The following is a 21,716-nucleotide window of genomic DNA, read 5'->3' on the forward strand; positions in this document are numbered from 1 at the left end:
TCTCCCAGTGCATCTTTGCCCCAGAAAGTTCTGGAAGGCTTACTATAGCTCAGAGGCAGGATGCAGCTTTTGGTTCTGATCTCTTGGATGTCTGGGCAGTTTGGGGAAACCAGCAGCATTCTAGACAACTAGCCCATCTAAGTCCACATGCCTAATGATAAGAACATTCAACAATGTTTCTGGGATTCTCACCCTCATCCACTGTTGGTGGGAAGGTAAATTGGTACAACCACTATGGAATACAATACAGAGGTTCGCAGTAAACTAAATATGGAACTACTATATGATCCAGCAATCCCACTCCTGGATGTAGATCTAGACAAAACTTATTCAAAAGGATACATGCACCTCTGTGTTCATTGCAGCACTATTCACAATAGCCAAGACAAGGAAACAACCTAAATGTACACCGACAGACGAATGGCTTTAAGAGGTGTGGTACAGGAGTTCCCATCGTGGCTCAGTGGAAACGAATCTGACTAGCATCCATGAAAACACAGGTTAATCCATGGCTTCACTCAGTGGGTTAAAGATCTGGCATTGCCATGAGCTGTGGTGTAGGTCTTAGATGTGGCTTGGATCTGGCGTTGCTATGATTGTAGTGTAGGCCAGCAGCTGCAGCTTGATTAGATCCCTAGCCTAGGAACTTCCATATGCTGTGGGTATGGCCCTAAAAAGGCAAAAAAAAAAAAAATTAAAAATGAAGATGTGGTACATATACATAGCGGGATACTACTCAGCCATAAAAAAGAACAAAATAATGCCATTTGCAGCAACATGGATGGAACTAGAGATTCTCATACTGAGTTAAGGCAGAAAGAGAAAGACAAGTATCATATGAGATCACTTGTAGAATCTAAAATATGGCACAGATGAACAGAAGATGTCTCACAGACATGGAGAGCAGACTTGTGGCTGCCAAGGGGGAGGGAGTGGGATGGACAGGGAGTTTGGGGTTAGTAGATGCAAACTATTATGTTTAGAATGGATAAGCATTGAGGTCCTACAGGGAACTACGTCTGGTCTCTTGGGACAGACCATGATGGAAGATAATGCGAGAGGAAGAGTTTGTACAGATATATGACCGGGACACTTTGCTGTGTAGCAGAAATTGACAGAACATTGTAAATCAACTATAATAATATATATTTTTTTAATGTTCCTGAGTGTTTGCATAAAGTTAGAGGAGCAGAGCAACAGAGAGCTCCTCCCTTGGCCACCATGACCACACTTGTCTGGTTTGTGTCAGGTGGTCTCTGGAGCACGGCTCAGGCTGCTGCCTCCAGCCTTCTGGTAGACCTTGCTGCACTGTGGGTGACAGGCAGCCGGCTGGGTGCCTGGCGGGGACACGCCATTGGCTGGCTCAGTCACTCGCCTCCACACTTTCACATCCTCTATCAACACCTGCACACTTCAGTGGTGACCACACACACTCTTCCTGTTTGTACGGAAAGCTTGCCAGGGAGAAGGGAGCTGAGCCCTCAGCCTCAGAAGAAAGACATTGAACAACTTGAGAGTGAAAGAAAAGGAGCGCATGAGTTGAGAGGTAAGATCAAGCTAAAGAGCGTCTGCCCCCTCACCCCAACCCTGGTTGCCTTGAGTAGAAGAGAAGCGACCCTTCCTTTGTACCCTTCAGGGGCTGATTCAGGGGAGCGTGGCCCAGTCTGCCCCACAGAGAGAATCCAGCCTCCCTCTGGTAGAGGGAGACTTGGAATGTGGCCCAGAAAGGTCACAGGATCACATGGGGGTGACATGAAAAGAATGCACAAATGGGAGTTCCTGTTGTGGCTCAGCGGTAATGAACCCAACTAAGATCCATGGGGATGTGGATTTGATCCCTGCCTTCACTTAGTGGGTTAAGTATCCACCGTTGCCATGAGCTGTGGTGTAGGTTGCAGATGTGGCTCGGCTCCTGCATTGCTGTTGCTGTGGCTTTGGTGTAGGACAGCCGCTGCAACTCCATTTGGACCCCTAGCCTGGGAACTTCCATATGCCGCAGGTGCAGCCCCAAAAAGCAAGAAAAAAAAAAGCACAACCTGGGTCTGAATATGCAGACACACATTTGGCATGGGGGCTGGGCTGTGGACCTCAGGAAGAGAGCGTCTGAACCCCATTTGGGCCATTAGCTACACCTCAAATAAAGAGCATGTGACATGGTCACAGGCTGGACCCCAGTGCCTGGCCCCAGTGAGTGATCTCAGAGGTCTGGTCACAGGACGGGGAGGGTAGTCAGGGCTCACCCTGAGGCCAGCACCAATCCTGTACAAATAGCCCAGAATGCATGGGGTCCTCATGGTCAAGGGTGGACAGCACTGTTGGTATTCCTTGGCCAGCATACTATGTGTGTATGAATGTGTATATATGTACGCACATCATATGCACAGATACATGCCGCATTATAGGTACACACACACGTAGACACATGAATGTGCATAAACAATACAAAATAGCAATAGCAACCAAATTTTTGAGACTAGAGAGCTAATGGTGTGACAAAGTTTAGAACAATTTTTTTTGTCCTAAAATAGGAGTTCCTTGTGATTTGAGTCTTAAAAATTTAAAAATCCAATCCTGTTTGGATATGCATTTTATAATCCCTTTTATTCAAAGGGGTGAAAATTCCATACGATGGAACTGTTCAGGTAGTCTGGGACCAGATAGTGCCGCAAGAATTAGCTGAAGGCCAAATGTTAGGTCACACCCACGTCAACAGAGAGGTAGCAGGAAGCTCATTCTTTGAGTCTTGAGTGTGCACACTGAACCATCGATTTAAAAATAAACAACTTGTGGTCTCTGCTTTTGCCCAAAGTATTTGGTTCTTGGTTCACAGTGGAGGAAGAGCACCCTCCTTTAAGGGCTATCAAGGTTTCCCATCCCACTAAAGTGAGGTTATTAGAGCAATAGTAGCACAAACACTCTACATTCTAAGGTTTTGGCTTTGTGTCTGTCAGCTGCTGTTTTCTTGCTCTTCTTAACCTGCACTTAGCGTTCAGTTATGTTGTGCATATTTTTATTTATTTCGCATTTAGATAATGGAAAACCTATCCATTGCTCTTCGGCTAGACCTCTGGGTTCAAATCCCAACTCTTTACACTTCCTGTGGCTTCAGACAAGTCACTAGACTTGCATCAGGGAGGTCCGGGGGTCTGTAAAATGTGTACAATAACAGTCAGTCTCTGCCTCTTAAATAAAGGGTAGATGAGCTCATAGAAGTCAGGTGTTTGGGGAACTGGAACAGTGAATGAGCCCTGTGTTAGTGGCCATTACTATTGTTATTGTCGTCACCACCTTTTGTGCAATTAAGCCATCAGACTTGGAGGGAAATGGTAGGAGGAAAAGATTAAAGGTAGGGAGGGGGCTAGGTAGATGGGAAAAGGAGGAGACACATGAGAGGTCAGAGCCACAACACCAGCATGCAGTCCTTTCCCCTGCGAAGGTGTCCTAAGCAGGGGACTGGAAAGGAACAGAGCGATCCTCCCTGCGAGCGGCCTTGGGTGAAAGGACCAAGCCCTGGAATCCAGTAGGCCTGATTCCACGAGCTTGTGATCTCTTACATATTCTGTATGTCCATGTGCCCAGCAACCAGAAGCAGATGCATAGCTGTGACATCTGAATAAGTGTACGTGCCCTGTGTTTAAGCGCCCCTCAAGTGGAAAGCACATGCTGGCACACTATGTGCCTTCTCAGGTTCATCGATGCTCAGATCCCTTGTGTAATGCTGCCTATTTTAGAAGAAATCTGGGAACTAGCCTCAGCGTGCTTTGCCAGGGTCTGACTACCTCCAGGCTCTGCTGCTAGCCACCCCCCCCATGCTATTTCTATTGTGTGAGCTGAGTAGTAATGGAATGGAATGGATGAGGAAGCCAGGAAATTAAGAAAAAAAGTTGAAAGTCACACTGGGAATTAAAGGTGTGGGGAACTGGATGCTGGTCTTTGATTTCCAGACTCTCTATTCTGCTCTGCAGAGCAGGGGAAGGAAGTTCTTGAGGTTTGCACCCTGCCTCTGGGTTTGAGAGCCTTGGGGTGCTCCTTCCATAAGTCACATTATCTTCCCCACTTTGGTTTCTTTGTCTGTAAAGTCGGTAAAATAATCTGCCCTACATAGCTTACAGGGTTGTATGAGATTCCAGTGAGGCCACATCTGCAAAATGCTGTTATGTAAAGCTGAGTTACAGTGTTTCAGGATACAGCAAAGTGATACACACACACACACATATTTTTTTTCAGATTCTTTTCCATTATAGGTTATTACAATGTATTGAGTATAGCTCCCCATGCTCTGCAATAGGTCCTTGTTGTTTATCTACTTTATGCACAGTAGTTTGTATCTGTTGATCCCAAACTCCTAATTTATCCCCTCTCCTTTACCTTTCCCCTGTGGTAAGCAGAAGCTTATTTACTATGTCAACCATAAGCTTGTTTTCTATGTCTGTGAGTCTATTTTTATTTTGTAAATAAGTTCATTTGTATCATTTTTTAAAAGATTTCATATATAGGTTATATCCTATATTTGTTTTTCTCTGTCCAATTTACTTCACTTAGCATAATAATCTCTAGGTCCATCCAAGTTGTTGCAAATGACACTATTTCATTCTTTTTATGGCTGAGTAGTATTCCATTGTGTGTTTTTGTGTGTATGTGTGTATACAGACAGAATTGCCTATATATATTCCACTGGACATATTATGTGTGTGTGTGTGTAGTATACACACAAAAATATATACCACATCTTCTTTATCCATTTATCTGTCAAAGGACATTTCAATTGTTTCCATATCTTGGCTATTGTGAATAGTGCTGGTGTGGACATTGGCGGGTATTTGGTAGAGTTTTTGTCTTTTGTATGTATGCCCAGGAGTGGGGATTCCTGGATCATTTGGTAACTCTGTAGCTATTATGTATTTCTGATTCAAGTAAGAAAAAATGTTGAAAGTGACTGTCAGTAAAGACAAGTTAAAAGGAAAAGTGCAAATGATGTCGATTCATTACGTAGGATTTAACATGTGCTTTCAAGTGAGTACTTTGTACTCTCTGGTATTGCTAGTCCATAATTTGTTTAAACAGGCTCATATATGGAAATCCACTTATTTCCATTTTTAATCCTTCAAATCAAATGGCAATGACTGTTCTTCTACACATCCTTCAGTGCAATCATTTTACCAGTTCTTTTAATTTTTGCAAACCTTATAAGCCAATGGTGTTGCCTCATTTTGGTTTCTATTTGCTTTTCTTGATTATTAGTGATCCCCGATGTTTTAAAACATAGTTTTTCAAAAGACTAAACCCATTATCCTTCATCTAGCAAACAGTCATGATACACTTTCCTTTGAAAATGAAAGGGCACCATTTTTCTCATGATTGAAAAGGCAAGCAGGTATTTGTGTACAAATAGAAACCTGTTAAAAAGCACCTTGCACAGATATTTCTCTTTAGAGCTTTTACTAGTGCTAAAAATGGGGGAGTTATAATGAACACAAGACAACTAGACTCCTGCAATAATGAATAAACACGACACTTGGATTTATTGCTCTTCCTCTGCTGTAGCCTGTTGACAGATTTTTTTTTTCTTTACAGAAAAATTACCAGGATTTAAATCTCTGTCATATGGCACTTAATTCAGTTGACAATATGTTACCAATTAGATTCTGCTTAGACTACCATCAGCGGGCAAACCACGGAACATGTTAAGTAGGATGAAAGTCGGACAACTAGTAAGATGCTTGGTGGCAGCTTTCTCAGGGCCAAGGAGCAATGCTGAGACGGAGGGTAATAAGCCATAAAGGGCAGGTAGGGCCTGTACTCTCTTCCCATCCCCCAAAAGACATCGTTTCAAGTTCTCCTAAAAGCCTACAGGAGGATGCGTCGGAGTCAGTCGTTGTGTCTAGTCATGTCTGTTGCCATTTGCTGTCTCTCTTCCACCCACCATCCAGTTGACGCCTTTGATGACAAAAAAAGGCCCACTTATTCCCAGTCCTCTCTAGTGTGATGATCCAAAACTTTGGCTCGGTGGCCATGTCCCATTCAGGGCTGTATTTCAAGAGTTCTCCTTTCTGCCAAGCCCGGGTGTTGACCACCATAAGAGGGAATTCCTGTAAAGTAAGATAAGCCTCCTTTTCTGTTTTCTCCGGGAATCTGTCCATATCAGACTGTGCTCCCCCAGCAAGGGGGAGAAACAGAACTGCCCAGGGCTGAACAAAAAGACCATCTTTGTGAACAATTTGGGGAGCTTACCATCAAGAGATGGGATCTGAAGGCCAGGCAGCCAGACCCAGTAAGAACACCATTAAAAACCACAACCATAGAGATGTGGGCATAGTCCAGGCCATGCAATGTGGTACCACTGTAACAGATAAGACCTCAACTGCTCCCACATTGGGACATCACTTATGTAAAATACTGGGTTGGAGTTCGCTGGTGGCCTAGCGATTGCTGTGGCATGGGTTTGATCCCTGGCCTGGAATTTCTGTATGACATGGGTGCAGCCAAAAAATAAGATAATATCAAATACAGAATCCCTGTAAAAAGGGAGCAGGTGATGAGCTGCGTTTAGCTCACATGCCTGTCCCCAGGGAAAGGTCAAGTCCATCCATGTTGACTTCAAGCCATGCACAGGGAGGCCCCACCCAAAGGAATGCTGGAGTGGTAAAGGAAGGGTGACAGGGGACAGCAAAAAGGGACAAATGCCTTCTGTGGTTAGCAGACAGCAGTCTCTGAGCGGAGGCTGGCTGGTTCTCTTCTCAATGGGAGAGACCGGCCTTTCGTGTCTTATCTGTAAAGAGAGTTTTACAAAAGGGAGGATCAGGAAGCTGAGCCCCTGCTGCTTTCCTGCCTTCTCCTTCCGGTCGCTCAGGTGGAGAATGAGACTGCGGAATTTTCTTAAGGACTTGAGCAGCAGTACGGAACCTCCTTGTAAATCAAAGTCATAGGTACTATTTCTCCAGCTTCTCCTTGGGTCGAGCATTTTATAGTCAATTTCTGAGTTCCCACAATAGCCCTGCAGTGTAGCTATGACACACTCCTTTTACATACAAAGAACAGAAGCTCCAAGGGGTCATGGGACCTCTGTGGAGGTCACCTGTACGCTGGCCAACTGCATAGAGTTAGATGTGGGGCCCAGACACACAGCTGTGAAACTTTCCACTCCCACCAGCCTTAGTCCCAGAGTCCAGGCTGCCCAGAAGCATAGCATGTGGTATTATTTGAATGAAATTGTTTTCTTCCAGGCCACGACTCTGTGTGTGAGTGTGTGTGTGTGTGTGTGTGTGTGTGTGTGATCCAGCCACATATAACCAGGAAGAATTCTGAGAGGAGAGTTAGGGGTTCCAAAGAAAATCATCTCATATGTTATAACTTTGCCTGGGCCGTCCCTGTTTCTAAATACTGTGACAATACTTTTTGAAGCAGAGATCAAAGGACATATGGTCTGACTCCTGGGTTATCAAAGGGAAAAAGATCTGAGATGGTGACTCCCTGAGATGGTTTGCGATGCGTGGGTACAGTCATTTACAGAGCACCTGGAAATCATGGAGTTCTTTGGGAAACACTTTGAAATTCACATTATATCGCACTCTCCAAACTTGGGATGACTTTATCGGCAGAGATGGGGACAATCCTATACATTGGCTCTGTGATTCCAAAGCTATGAGGCCTCTTGCCCATGATAGTAACAAAGGTGTTGAAATCTGTTTGCATCACCTGTCAAACCCTGAGAAATAATAGGGGAATTCTTTCTACAAAAATGAATAGATTTCATATGGCAAAAATAGCCAGTAAGAAGGGACAGAATTTACAAAGCCACTGCAATGTAAATCCCTAGAAAAGAACTTAGAGGAGTTCCCGTCATGGCTCAGTGAAAACAAATCCAACTACTATCCATGAGGACATGGGTTCGATTCCTGGCCTCGCTCAGTGGGTTAAGGATCCGGCGCTGCCCTGAGCTCTGACGTAGGTCTCAGACACTGCTCGGATCTGGCATTGCTGTGGCTGTGGTGTAGGCCAGTATCTGTAGCTCCGATTCAACTCCTAGTCTGAGGACCTCCATATGCCGTAGATACAGCCCTAAAAAGACAAAAAAAAAAAAAAAAAAAAAAAAAAAGAACTTAAGAGAAAACAACACGAGACCTACATGAAAAAAAAATCTGCATGAGGATGTAAAACATATAAAATGGAAACACGCAGCCTGTGGAAACTAGAAAAGAAGATGCAACATGAACTGTTACCAACCTAACCCACATGCAAAATGTATATAGAATAAAATTTCTGATGTGTTGTGGGGAGGGATCTTGGTTAAACTCCAATCTGAAATTCTAACAAATCTTAGATGATAATAACAAGGATATTTTTAAAGAAAACAAGAAAAGCCGGGGGACAGGTACAAAAGTTTCAGTGGTCACATGGTTCCAGATGGATGAACAGATCCGTGGGAGAGAGGAGAAAGTACACTCGCAAACACTCTCACATACATGCAAAGGCAGCGTGGGATAAAAGCACCTTTTCGATCAGTAATATCAAGAGCGAGGACAGTCAGATTGAGAATGCTCCTGCTTTGACAGAGTTCTTCCTTCCTTCTTTCTTTCTTTCTTTTATTACTTGATGAATTTATTACATTTACAGCTGTACAATTCTCATCATTCTCATCCCATCTCACTGGCCAACCCTCCTTGGTCTCCTTTTCTGGCTCCTTCTCCAATTCATCTCTTCCCTGCATCTGGATGCTGGCGTGCCCAGGGCTCAGTCCTCCAGCCCCTCTGCTCTGTCTATGTTCATGCCCCAGGGGATCTGGTCCCATGGGACCATTGAAAAGGCCTTCTCCCAGCCATGACCTCTCTTTGGACTCAACACTCCAGCACCACTCAGCAGGGTGCCTTTAGCCTCACAGTCTGAGCACATCCAAAATAGAATTTCAGATCCCTTGAATCCCAAGTGGGATCCTTTTGCTGTTACCACATTGGCAAAAAGCCCCACTCGAGGGTGCCTTTAGCCTCACAGTCTGAGCACATCCAAAATAGAATTTCAGATCCCTTGAATCCCAAGTGGGATCCTTTTGCTGTTACCACATTGGCAAAAAGCCCCCTCCATGCTTCTGGGGTCAGGCCAGCCCCTAAAAGCCACCCTCACTTCTCTTTCACAACCCAAAGCCAATCCATTGGCAGGTACCATCCATGTGTTCTTTGAAACAGATCCAGAATTTCCTTCCCACATGCTCCCTCCGGCATCCTCTTCTCAGCACAGACCCAGAGGAATGCTTGTCAATCTTCAATCAAATCATACAATTGGTCAAAACCCTCCCATGGACCCCTGACCTCACCATTCCCATTATCTATCGCTGCTGCATAACCAGGTACCCCCAAACACGGTGGCTTAACCTTTCACTTTTGCTCCAGTTCCTGTGGGTCAGGAGTTTGGGCAGTTTGGTGTTGGCTGGGCTGGAGGACCCCTTTTCAAGACGGCTTCTTCACTCACCAGCTGGTCCCTTGTGGCCCCTCATCTTCCAGGCTCTCCCCATGGCTTGGACAGAATGCTGGTCTTGGGGTGGGTGCACTTTTCCCGCTGAGACTGTCCCTAAGGGGCTAGTGGAGGAAGCTGCCACATCAGCCAGGGGCTGCAACATTTTTGTTGGCGAAAGCAGTGGGCCGGCCCACCCAGAGTCCATGAGGTTGAGAGAAAGGCTGTCCTGATGGGGGCGGGGCTAGGCTATGATGCGGAAGTGCCCAGGGATGCTGCTGTGGCCGTCTTTGGGAAATGCAATCGCCTCACTCAGTCATTACCAAAATCCAAAGCCCTTACCATGACCTAGCAGGTCCTACATGATCCGACTCCCACCATCCCTCGACTTCTAGAACGCTTTCTTCTAATGTCTGGTTCTGCTTCAGCGAGAGGGGACTCTTTGTCATTATCTGAATCCACTGAACATAATCCCGCTTCATCGTGGTCCAGTCCTTGCAGCCTCCTCTGCCAAGTGCGCCCTTCCCTGGGTGCACAGGTACCTCTCACCTCCTTCAGGTCTCTACCCAAATGTCACGTTTCGGAGAGACCTTCCTTGACCAAGGAAGCCATTCCAGACCCTGGTTGTCCCTCATATTTGGCACTACGGAATGAATCACATGCTTAATTGCCATTATCTGCTCTTCCCGTTAGAATGTAATGTATGAACAGGACCTAGAAAAATGTCTGTTTCATTGCAAGTTTTGGATTAATAGTTTCTGAATAAGTGAATGATTGGACAAGCAATGTTTCATTAAATGGTATTAGGACTCTGCCGAAATGTTGAGGGTGGTGGTGAGGAGAGTGAGATTAGATGCGTACCTGAGACATTAAACCAAAGTAAGTTCTAGAAAGATTTTAATGTATTAAAATAAAGCTGGAACATTAATGGAGAAAAATTCAGGTGAAGATTAGTTCATCTTGGATGACAAAGGCTTTTGTAAGCCCGATACTGAATAAATGAAGTATAAATCAAAATAGATTTAACTCTGTCAAAAACACCATACTAGGAATGAAAAGAAGAACAGCAAACTTGGAAAAATACTTCAATATGTAATGAGCAGATACTCTCCTTAATTTATAAAGAGCCCTGTCAAATCAATTCAGAAAAGAAAAAAATATATAAATGCCTAATAAGCATTTTGGAAGAAAAATTCCACCATGTGGTGGCAAGCAAGCTAGTCAGTTCTGTAAAAGGGGAAGCCTGGTGGGTTCCATGAGCAAATACATGTACCTTTCTTAGAACAGTGTCTGGCATATAATAGTGCTTAATAACCATTAGGTTTTTGATTGTTTGTTTGTTTAAATTATTTTTATTTTTTCCGTTATAGTTGGTTTACAGTGTTCTGTCAATTTTCTAAGTACAGCAAAGTGACCCAGTCACACATCCATATATATATTCTTCTTCTTTTTTTTTTTTTTTTTGTCTTTTTTTTTTTTTTGCTATTTCTTGGGCTGCTCCCACGGCATATGGAGGTTCCCAGGCTAGGGGTCGAATCGGAGCTGTAGCCTCTGGCCTACGCCAGAGCCACAGCAACGCAGGATCCAAGCCGCGTCTGCAACCTACACCACAGCTCACGGCACTGCCGGATCATTAACCCACTGAGCAAGGGCAAGGACCGAACCCGCAACCTCATGGTTCCTAGTCGGATTCTTTAACCACTGCGCCACGATGGGAACTCCCATATATACATTCTTTTTCTCACATTATTCTCCATCATGCGCCATCATAAGTGACTAGATAGAGTTCCCAGTGCTAGACAGCAGGATCTCATTGCTTATCCATTCCAAAAGCAATCGTTTGCATCTACTAACCCCAGACTCCCAGTCCATCCCACTCCCTCCCTCTCTCTCTTGGCAACCTCAAGTCTTCTCCAAGTCCATGAGTTTCTTTTCTGTGGAAACGTTTATTATGTTATTAATATTATTATCTCCTAGTGCCATGGGACTTTTAAATATTCATTCATTACTTCATTCACCCATTGTTCATCAATCATCTATTCATCCATTCATCTATCTATCCATTTATCCATCCACTCGCTTGTTCATTACCTGGGGTGCAAGCGTTACACCACTTCACAGGCTTCACATTGACTCATAGATATAATGAAGAGGAGGTGCTGTGTGAGTCTCTTTAATTCTTGAGAAATCTATTTTAAAAGGCAGCCTCTCCCGGGAAAACTGCATTTACATCATATCAATAATACCAACCTGAAGTATCATACTCATTTGAGTAGTTTAAGGGCCGAGAAAGCACCTGGTGACCCACTAAAAAGCTGCTTCCTCAGTTTGGTGAACAATATTGTGAAGTTATGCCCTGAGTTTCCTGAGTTTCACAGTAGTGGTGGGCTGCTGCCTTCTTAAGGGAACAGGGCTGTTGGGGAACTAGGTTGTTGAGTCTTTTTAGTTTTTTAAATAGTGTGTTTGCAATCTGGGGGCTGAGAAACTCTGGACTGAAAACATTGTTGTGGAATTTCTGGTCATTGATATTAGGAGTCTATTATTCAGTCTTTGTCATTGTCTGATCTGCAGTTATGTTCTTGTACTTTAGGAGATGCTCAACAATCTTTGTTTAGCAATAACGTGTATGCTGCTGGGGAGTTCCTGTTGTGGCTCAGCAGGTGAAGAACCTGACTTGTAGTATCCAAGAGGATGCGGGTTCAATCCCTGGCCTCGCTCAGTGGGTTAAGGATCCGTCATAAGTCACAGATGTGGCTCAGATCTGGTGTTGCTGCAGCTGCGGCTTCGATTTGACCGCTTGCCTGGGAACGTCCATTTGCCACAGGTGTGGCTGTAAAAATGAAAGAAAAAAAAGGGAGAGTGAGCTATTGGAAGTGTAACATACATTCTGCAGCTCCCTTAAGACAAGGATTTGTGCCAGTGACACCAGGCCATGACCCACCTCCTCCTCATGGACAGGACACGTTGTGTGAGGCAGGACCACATAGAGGACATGTGTAAAGGCTTTGATAAGTTGAGATGAAACCTCAACTCAAATCCCAGGTGTGCCTCCTGGTAGAAAAGAACATCCAGTACTTTGCTGGATGACTGTGGGCAAATGACTTTTCTCTCTGAGGCTCAGTTTACTCTTCAGTGAAAATAGGCATGATAATACATTTGGGTTGCTGTGAAGACTTCATGAGGGTGTATGTAACACACTCTGAGGGCCTGGAACATACCAAGAACTCAGTAAAAAGTAGCTTTTTAAATTATGTAGACTCAGGAGCCATATCAGCTCTCACATGCCTCTTACTGGAGGAACAGGTAAATGAGACAAGTTGGGGAGAGGGTTAATTGCTCAGATTTTGGTGGAGCATTTTGTGAATAACAATAGTAATTTTCTAAATGGCCCTGAGTAACCTGGAAAAAGAGTATGTATCTAGCACAGGCCCTACTGGTTTCCTGGAGAGTAAATTGCCCGTTGGAACGGCCTGACCATTCCTTGCTAATAATGTCAACTGTTTTATATACATCCACTTAGTCATAGCACATTTGCCAGGAAAACGACAAGGCTGATGGGTGTTTTTTTCTTTTTTCTTTTTTTGCCTAAATAGCCAATCTTTTTTGGTCTTGAGTAAAGTGTCAAATATATTATTTAGATTTTATGTTCAGCTGATTGTTTACATCAGGAAGCATCCGTCCAGAGTAATTGGCAAGGGCACACATTCCAATGATATGATGAGATCCCTGCCACATTTTCCTGTGATTCTAGATGGGGCAGATCATTAGGGATTCTTGTTTCAGAATCTCATCAAAATAGACCCTTCGGGTGTTGCTGCTGCTGAGTTTGTCCACGGTGACAGCGTAGCTGACATCTGGGAGCTCTGACCCATTAGCTTGTATTCCACCCAGCTGTTCTCCTTGAAGCCATGACCTACACATTCCTGGTCAGATTTAGTGGAAGAGCAGCTTGGGTTAGCCAAGGCGGCAGATGGACTGGAGGTGCCTGACTGTTGACCCCTGACCTCTGACCCAACTCCAGAAACGTGTCCATAGGAGGGATAAGCAAATTAAATAGCTCAGAGTTGAGACCTTAGGGGTCATCTATTTTAAACCTACCGGCCTTTTCCAACACATTTTGGTAAGTAGTCAGTCATTCTCTTTGACTACCTTTGGCCACGGAAACCTCATAGCCCCTTGATATGGCCATTCCTTTTCCAGAGAGTTTCAATTATTGGAAAAGCCTTCATTTCAAAGTAAAATCAGCCTCTTTGTGATTTTGGCCCTGGCTTCCCATTTTGCCTTCTGATGTCACAATGAATAAACAAAAGAATAGGAGATTGACTAGGCCAGGCAGATCACGATTCTCTGTGTTATTGGGCCAAATAACAATAACCAACATTTATTAATTTCCAGTGGCCTGGGTTGGAAGAGGCAGGCTCTGGAAAACTCATTGCCTGAACTCTGAAATTAACCTATCTTGAGTGGGTCACACCAGTCATCCTTAACCAACCACTAAAAACATTAGAAGGCTCTTGAGAGCTTTTCCCATGAGAGTGGGCAAGGCGGGGGGGTGGGGGGCAGAGAGGGAGGGAGGGAGAGAGAGAGATGGAGGGGGAGAGAGGGGGAAAGAGAGAGAGAACACTAGGGTTGATAGTATTATAAAGGAGTCCCCAGCTGAGAAAGGGAGCTAGCAAGAGAATGTCAAAGATCCACACATTTGCCAAGTGGTGCTGACTCCCACCTGGGTTCACCTCATTCAGAGAGCTCTCTCTGCCTCTGGGTAACTCACCAGCATCAAGCTGGGAGGAGGGACCCCTTGGGGCTACTCCTCTCTGGTCTTGTTTGTTCAGACGTTCAAAATCTTGGTGTAGCAGGGGTGTGGAGCCATAGTTGAGGCTCAGAGATCAGGCCAACTAGGTCCTGGGGTTCAGGGAGTCAGGAAGAAGCATCCCCCAGGAATCAAAGACACCCAGTCTGGTTCTGGCTCTGCCAACAAGTAGCCACAGGACCCTGGCTGCTGAACCTGGTATTCCTCACCCATCCCTAAACACCTGGCTGGGCGCATATGTACTTTTTCTCTGACTCAGTGAACTGAGACTGCAGACTAACCTCCTCAAGAGGACCAGAAAGCTGCACTCCTGTACCGCCAGCCAATGGGATTGCCAGAAATATTCGTGTAACCCCACAGAACAGCCTGACAGCCCGTGGAAGCAAATTTATATGCAGCAGCACTGTTTGCATTGTCGACTTAAAACAACTTTAATTAATAATACCTACCTTTTCTCCGCATGTCAACATAACTCCACCTTTTCATTTGGAAAGAAATTAAATAAATATAGAAATAAAATATTCAATTATGGGAACCCAAAATGAGAAAATATAATTGATTCGAGAGGTTTTTTGCTACAAAAATTCCCTGGGGCCAAGGACTACATTTTATTAAAAAATACCGCACACTTATATTTCTACATTTCTTATGTAATCATTTTGGGTTTCTCAGGGGGAAAATAGTATTATGGAAGGAAAAATCATTATGACAAGTGTTAAAGATTAGTGAGCCGGATTCCCCTGGTGTGTACCCAACATCCTGCAAGTAAGTTAAGTGCCTTAGAAAGCACTGGGAACCCTTGTCATTCAGTAAATTACAGCTTTGATGCACTAACAAGGACCCTGGTGGGTTGGAAGAGTGCATTCAGCTTCCCAGGGCACCCAGCCTTAATCCCCGTGCAGTATCTGTGCCCTGGGAGAATCTGGATCTGCCTTCATCCCCATCTATTTCTCTTTTCCAAGAACAGGCGCTTCTTGGCGGGTAGAGCCCGTATTTTTATAATGCTCCTTGGCACCTGGCCCAGCTCCACGCTCCTGAGAGCCCAGCAAACGCTCCTCCAGCTTCTCAAATAGAACGTGCTTTGCCACTGATCAGTGCCTAAATGGCCTGAGAATGTTCCTCTGGCTTCCTGCTGAAACAGCTTCCCCACAGCCCAAGAAGCAGCAGAACCATGGGGATAAGGAAATCCACCCCTTCCCGGACCACCCGCCGCCCCCTGAGTTCTCGGCTCAGCTTGTTCAGTGTAGGCACTCCATGAATGGGATTCTACTCAGTTAGCTGAAAGAGCCTTTGCTTCTCCTTTGGTGCTCCACGTTATTAGATACTGAAAAGCAAATCCACCAGCCCAGTGCCTTCCTGATAGGCCAAGAACAGAACTGTCCAGGAGCTCTGGCCACAAGCACAGGCACAGGAGTCCCCTGCCTCACTCACGGTAAGGAAATACAGAAGGGTCACAGCCCTTGCATCAGATTTCTTCCTTTCCTTCCTTCCTTCCTTCCTTCCTTCCTTCCTTCCTTCCTTCCTTCTTTCCTTCCTTCCTTCCTTCCTTCCTACCTCTCTCTCTCTCTCTCTCTTTCTGCTCTTTAGGACCCCACTTGCAGCATATGAAAGTTCCCAGACTAGGGGTCGAATCAGAGCTGCAGCTGCCAGCCTTTACCACAGCCACAGCAACGCGGGATCTGAGCCAGATATGCAACCTACACCACAGCTCACAGCAATGCTGGATCCTTAACCCACTGAGCAAGGCCAAGGATTGTACCTGTGTCCTCATGAATACTAGTCGGGTTTGTTACTGCTGAGCCACAGTGGGAACTCCCTTTTATTCATTCTTTTTTTCTTTTTCACATTTCTTTAGTGATTCCTCAGCCTCCCAAATGTAGTGGGCAAAGCCTGACTATCTTGGGCCCCTCCTCTCCCCCATGCTCACAGGTGGTCCCCAGCCTGCAGCTCTCTTCCCTCAACTGCCTGAATCCTTCTCAGTTCCCTCTTACTGCTCATATCCCCAAGGAAACCACCATGCTGCATGGCTTATTCCATTCTTCAGTCTCCTCTTACAGGTGTAGCTTTCTTCCTCCAATACCTTGCTCTGGTAACCACCCAACGTTGGGAAGAGACACGCTCTGACCCTTCCCTCCCCACCCGAACACCGATCCCCAGAGTCAGTTTCTTTTCATTCACCGTGTATCAAGCAGGCAGGGAACCAGGTACGAGGCACCGGGGACAAGTTAGATGAACAAGGTCTCAATTCTAAGAGATTGTTTCCATCTTCAATTCTTCCACTCGTGCCTCGAAAGAGACAACAGGCTTATCATGCTATTTTTTTTTTCCTTTTTAGGGCCACACCCACAGCATATGGAGGTTCCCAGGCTAAGGGTTGAACTGGAGCTGCAGCTGCCGGCCAACACCACAGCCACAGCAACGCTGGATCGTTAACCCACTGAGGGAGGCCAGGGATCAAACTCACATCCTCATGGATACTAGTCGGATTCATTTTTGCTGTGCCACAATGGGGAACTCCATCATGCTTATTTTTACAATGTATTAGGAAGAGATATTCTTTACAGCCTCTTTGATAGGAAGATGAGGCTTTAGCTCAATACAACCACCCCTCTGCTCCAGAATCTCAGACATACCCCATGCCTGACATTTATATTATTATCCTTGTTTTTCCTCTGTTTATTGTATTTGTAATTTGAAGTATTACACAACATTGATATTTCTCAGCTTTTGATAATATTATATTGCTGAGCCCTCACTTTAGAAGGTGAAGCTGGTGCCCTGCCCTTGTCTCTACCTTGCAAATCCCACTTTGTGGGTTAAACAGTTACTATACACTCTGTCCAGCAGTTGCAGCCACATCTCATGGCTTTTCCTTACATCGATCATGTCATTTAATATCTGACATCATAACCCCGGGCCCGTCAAGAGAGGATGATCTCAGAATCAAGGTTCAAGGGATTTTCTCTCTCTTTGTTTTTATCCTCCAATGTGGCCACACTTTAGTTTGCTTCAAGTGTGAATTATGGTTTTATGATGCATTCAGCTTTATTACACATTCCTCACCTTACCCCTGATTTCTGGAGTTTCCAACAGATACTATTGTTTTTCTTGCATTATTTGCCCTTGTGGTTAATTTCCCCCAAGCCGGTCTTTTCTATTCAGTCCTCTTTTTCTCCTGGGGACCTCCATTCCTGATCTCCGCCTCATCCTCTGCTCCAGTCTGTTTATCCTCCTTCTAAACCTGCTATGCAATTGCTGCTCTGCAAATTTTTCCCACTGCTACCAGGAGCCTGGGATAGGATCCCCAAACTCCTAGATCCCTCAACATCCTTCCTATTCTATTCTTTCATTTTTCTAGGTATATTTCCAAACACCTTTACAGGAAAACATGTATGGGAAATGCATTTTCTGAGATTTGTTTTTGTTTTTGTTTTTGTTTTTATGCCTGAAAATACCATTGTTCTGCCTTCATGCTTGATTGATACCTGGCTGGGTATAGAAGTCTTTAGATAAAATTTCCTTTTATCCTTGATAAAAATATGTCTAGGTATGGCTTTCTTTAACTGTTCTGGGCATCCAGAAAGCTCTTTTCATTCTGAAGAATTTTGTCCTTAAAATTTGGACAATTTTCTTCAACTTTTTTTTTTTTTTTTTTTGTCTTTTGTCCTTTTAGAGCCACAACTATGGCATATGGAGGTTCCCATGCTAGGGGTGTAATCAGAGCTACAGCTGCCAGTCTATGCCAGAGCCACAGCAACTCGGGATCCGAGCCGCATCTTCGACCTACACCACAGCTCAAGGCAACATCGGATTCTTGACCCACTGAGCGAAGCCAGGGATCAAACCCGCAACCTCATGGTTCCTAGCTGAATTCATTTCAGCTGCACCATGACGGGAACTCCCTCTTCAACTATTTTTTGATAATTTTTTTCATTTCCAAGTCTATATGTGAAATCTTCTGGATGATTTCTCTCATAGTTTTTAATTTTTTTGTCGTTTCCCCCCCTACATTCTAAGAGAGTAGGGAGAGTTTGGCAAGTTTAGTTTCTAGTCCTTCTTTAGTTAAATTTTTTTTTCAATCGGTGTTATTTTTTTTAATCTGCAAACCCTGCCTTTTATTCTCTATTTTTTCTTTTCCTTATCATTTTGTTCTGATTGTAAGGATATAATATTTTCTCCAAAATTCTCTGGACAAAGTAATTAGACAGTTTTTTCAGTCTTGTCTCCTTTTTCCTAAATGTCTTCCCCCCCCACCCGGGTCTGTTTTTGTTTCTTTTGGTCTTTTTCATGCCACAGTTCTCCTCATATGCCTGATGAGCCTTGGTTTTGCATTTCCATTTCAGAGAGAAAGATTAAGTGTGTTTATGTACGTGTTCACTGTCAGCAGGTCTATTTTCTGACTGGATCTCTCTCCTTTAGAGCCTTGAGTGGGATGGAGGGGTGTGTCTGCTGGGAAGCTTTGCTTGAGGGTAACGAGATGGTGAATAGTAATCATCCTGAAGATTTCTAAAAGCATAAATGAGGACAGCTTTCTTCTAGTACTCCCAGCTATTAATGCCATTTTACGAAGAGGAAACCGAAGCCAGAGATTTGCCTGTGGTTAAATAGCTTGTAAGTGATGAAGTCAAAATTTGAACAGCAGTTTGCCTGATGAACACTTTTATTCTCATTCCCCCAAACCAAATAAATTTCAGTATAAATGGAAAAAGCATGTTATGGGAGCCAAAGCTCTGTCTTTTCTATAAACGGACACTTTCCTGGGCTCTAGAGTTCAAGTTTCCGCCGTGATGGTCACGCCAGGGACTCTGCACCTTACCACTCATGTTACAAGCCATCTTTTCCTCTTACACCATTAATCTACACTCTGCTATTAAAGCAAATGAGATAATTAAATTTCACTCACACTCAGAAGGCATCTAAGCAGAATTAAGAGTTTCCGAGGCACTATGAGCTGTGTAACTAGAGGGAATAATTTATTCTTGGGTTGGGCAGGCCATGAGATGGTAGATACTTCTTAAATTATTTTTTAGTAGATGTTAAAGCCACATTCTTCCTAATTCTGAGGTTTTGTCTGCATTCCGAAGGTCATCACTACTTTATCTTTTAAAAATTCACTTTTTGGAAAAAAGCCTATTGACAATGAATAATGATTTTGTTACTTAAAATTACCCTAAAAATTAAAAAATAAGTATATATGTATCACCTAGGTATACCAGATATCATAACATTAAAGTATGAATTTTTTTTTTCCTCTTAGGGCCACACCTGAGGCATATGGAGGTTCCCAGGCTAGTGGTAGAATCAGAGCTGAAGCTGCCAGCCTACACCACAGCCACAGTAACGTGGGATCCGAGCCGCATATGCAACCTACCCCACAGCTCATGGCAACATCGGATCCTCAACCCCCTGAGCGAGGCCAGGGATTGAACCTGCATCCTTATGGATACCAGTTGGGTTCATTAACCGCTGAGTCATGATGGGAACTCCCTGAATTGGTTTCTTAATTCAACATTTCCCACACCTTCCTGGAAGGTGGCAATAGAGCTTCTATGAAAGATGCATTCCCAGGTCAAATGAGTTTGATCATCTCTGGGTTAAATGAAGTTAGTTTTCTCTTATGGCTGGTCTTCTCAGAGCCTTTCATTGCTAATACACATTGAGAAAAGCACATTTTGGGAAATGTTCGGTTTAGAAAATACACAACTTGAGAAAATTGATTTAATTTATTAAAGAGCCATTTTGCTTCCTTTTCACTGAAAAGGCTTAGTCTCCATTACTCATACCTGGGCCCTGTTTCTGACCATGTAGCTTTTTTTTTTTTTTTTTGTCTTTTTAGGGCCACACCCATGGCATATGGATGTTCCCAGGCTAGGGGTCGAATAGAAGCTGAAGTTGCTGGCCTATACCACAGCCACAGCAATCCAGATCTGAGCCATGTCTGCGATCTACACCACAGCTCACAGCAACACCGGATCCTTAACCCAATGAACGAAGCCAGGGATTGAACCTGTATCCTCATGGATGCCAGTCAGATTTGTTTCTGCTGAGCCAGAACAGTAACTCCCAACCATGTAGCTTTTTATTCCTGAGTCATATTCAGGCTTTATTTGGGTTGGGTAACCTCACGGTTACCTTCATCTTCATTCTTTGCATTTGCGCTACAACCACCTCTTAGTTTTGCAACCACCCCCCAACATCCTTGAAGTTGCTGTATGTTAATGCCTTAATTTCCTAAAACGTTAGCCCAGGAACACATTAGGTGTGAGAAAGGAACCAGAAAGATGACAGCCCACTTGTGACCTGAAGGTGATAATAAAGCATTAGCAATAAAGTCCCTGCTTTTGGAGAGTTCTTGCAGGATCAATCATCTTAGCCTTTAGTAGTCAACAGTCTGTTGTGGAAAATAACAAAACTGAAAATATATAAAGACTCGGAGTTCCTGTTGTGGCTCAGCGGTTAACGAACCCGACTAGCATCCATGAGGACTCCGGTTTGATCCTTGGCCTCACTTAGTGGGTTAAAGATCTGGTGCTGCTGTGAGCTGTGGCTGTGGTGTAGGCCGGCGGCGACAGCTCTGATTTGACCCCTAGCCTGAGAACCTCCATATGCCGAAGGTGTGGACCTAAAAAGACAAAATAAATAATAAAGATTCGAGTTCTAAAATAGTCATAAATGTGTCAGTAAGATAGATGATCAGAAGATTGTAGTCGTGTAGGTACAGACAAAGGTGGTTTGAGACGGTAACACTCATCAAGATCCACCAGGCTCCGAAGAAAGGTTTCCCCGGTTGGTGTCCAGAGACCACATTTGTTATTACTTGGGACGGATATCTCCTCCTTCACCTGTCACCTTGGCCGCACTGCCCATCCTCTGTCTGAGTGAGAACTTCAAAGTCATCCACACCCCTTGGCTTTCCTCTCTGATTGGAACAAACCTCTTTTTCCACTGGCCAAATCCATCCTTTAACATTTAGCCCCAAGCCTCAACCAGCTCTGGCTCTTTCTAAATAAATGTATTCACCCAACCAGCATTCTTTGAGGACTTAGTGGTTTAGGCCTGACCGAGGATGGCTGACTGGCCGTATGGGTATGGGAACTTCATTTATTTTTCTTCACTTGGGAAGCCGCTGCTGTGGCCTTAGATGACCACCCTTCCTTCATCTCCATGATCTCTGGAACAGGTGGTGTAGACCATTTCACCTTCTCACCTGCTCCTGGGTAGTAGCAGCCCCTGAATCTATTTCTATCCATACATAGACTCATTGGAGTAGGTTAAAAGGCTGAGACAAAGTAAAGGACTCTTCCATCTCATGATAGTCTTCTGAAGCTACATTTAAAAAAATTATAGTTGATTTATAATGTTGTGCCAATTTCTGCTGTACAGCAGTGACCCAATCATATATATATATATATATTTCCTTTCTCATATTATCTTCTACCATGTTCTATCTCAAGAGATTGGA

General features: G+C 44.2%; 1 protein-coding gene across 10 annotated transcripts in view; it reads left to right on the forward strand.

Annotated features, from left to right (window-relative positions):
• The first annotated feature begins 1,425 nt into the window (after nt 1-1,425).
• Nucleotides 1,426-21,716, forward strand: part of AFF3 (ALF transcription elongation factor 3) — a 594,300-nt gene continuing 574,009 nt past the window's right edge. For all 10 annotated transcript variants that reach the window (XM_085018570.1, XM_021088183.2, XM_021088187.2 and 7 more), the window contains exon 1: nt 1,426-1,546. The gene's annotated coding sequence lies outside the window, so the exon portion shown is untranslated. The remainder of the gene's footprint in view (nt 1,547-21,716) is intronic.

The sequence above is a fragment of the Sus scrofa genome, chromosome 3 (genome assembly GCF_054392235.1).
Source record: "Sus scrofa isolate SSC_HxYL_T2T_F1_AM1 chromosome 3, Sscrofa_HxYL_maternal_Yorkshire_Landrace_v2.0, whole genome shotgun sequence".
Lineage (NCBI taxonomy): Eukaryota > Metazoa > Chordata > Mammalia > Artiodactyla > Suidae > Sus > Sus scrofa.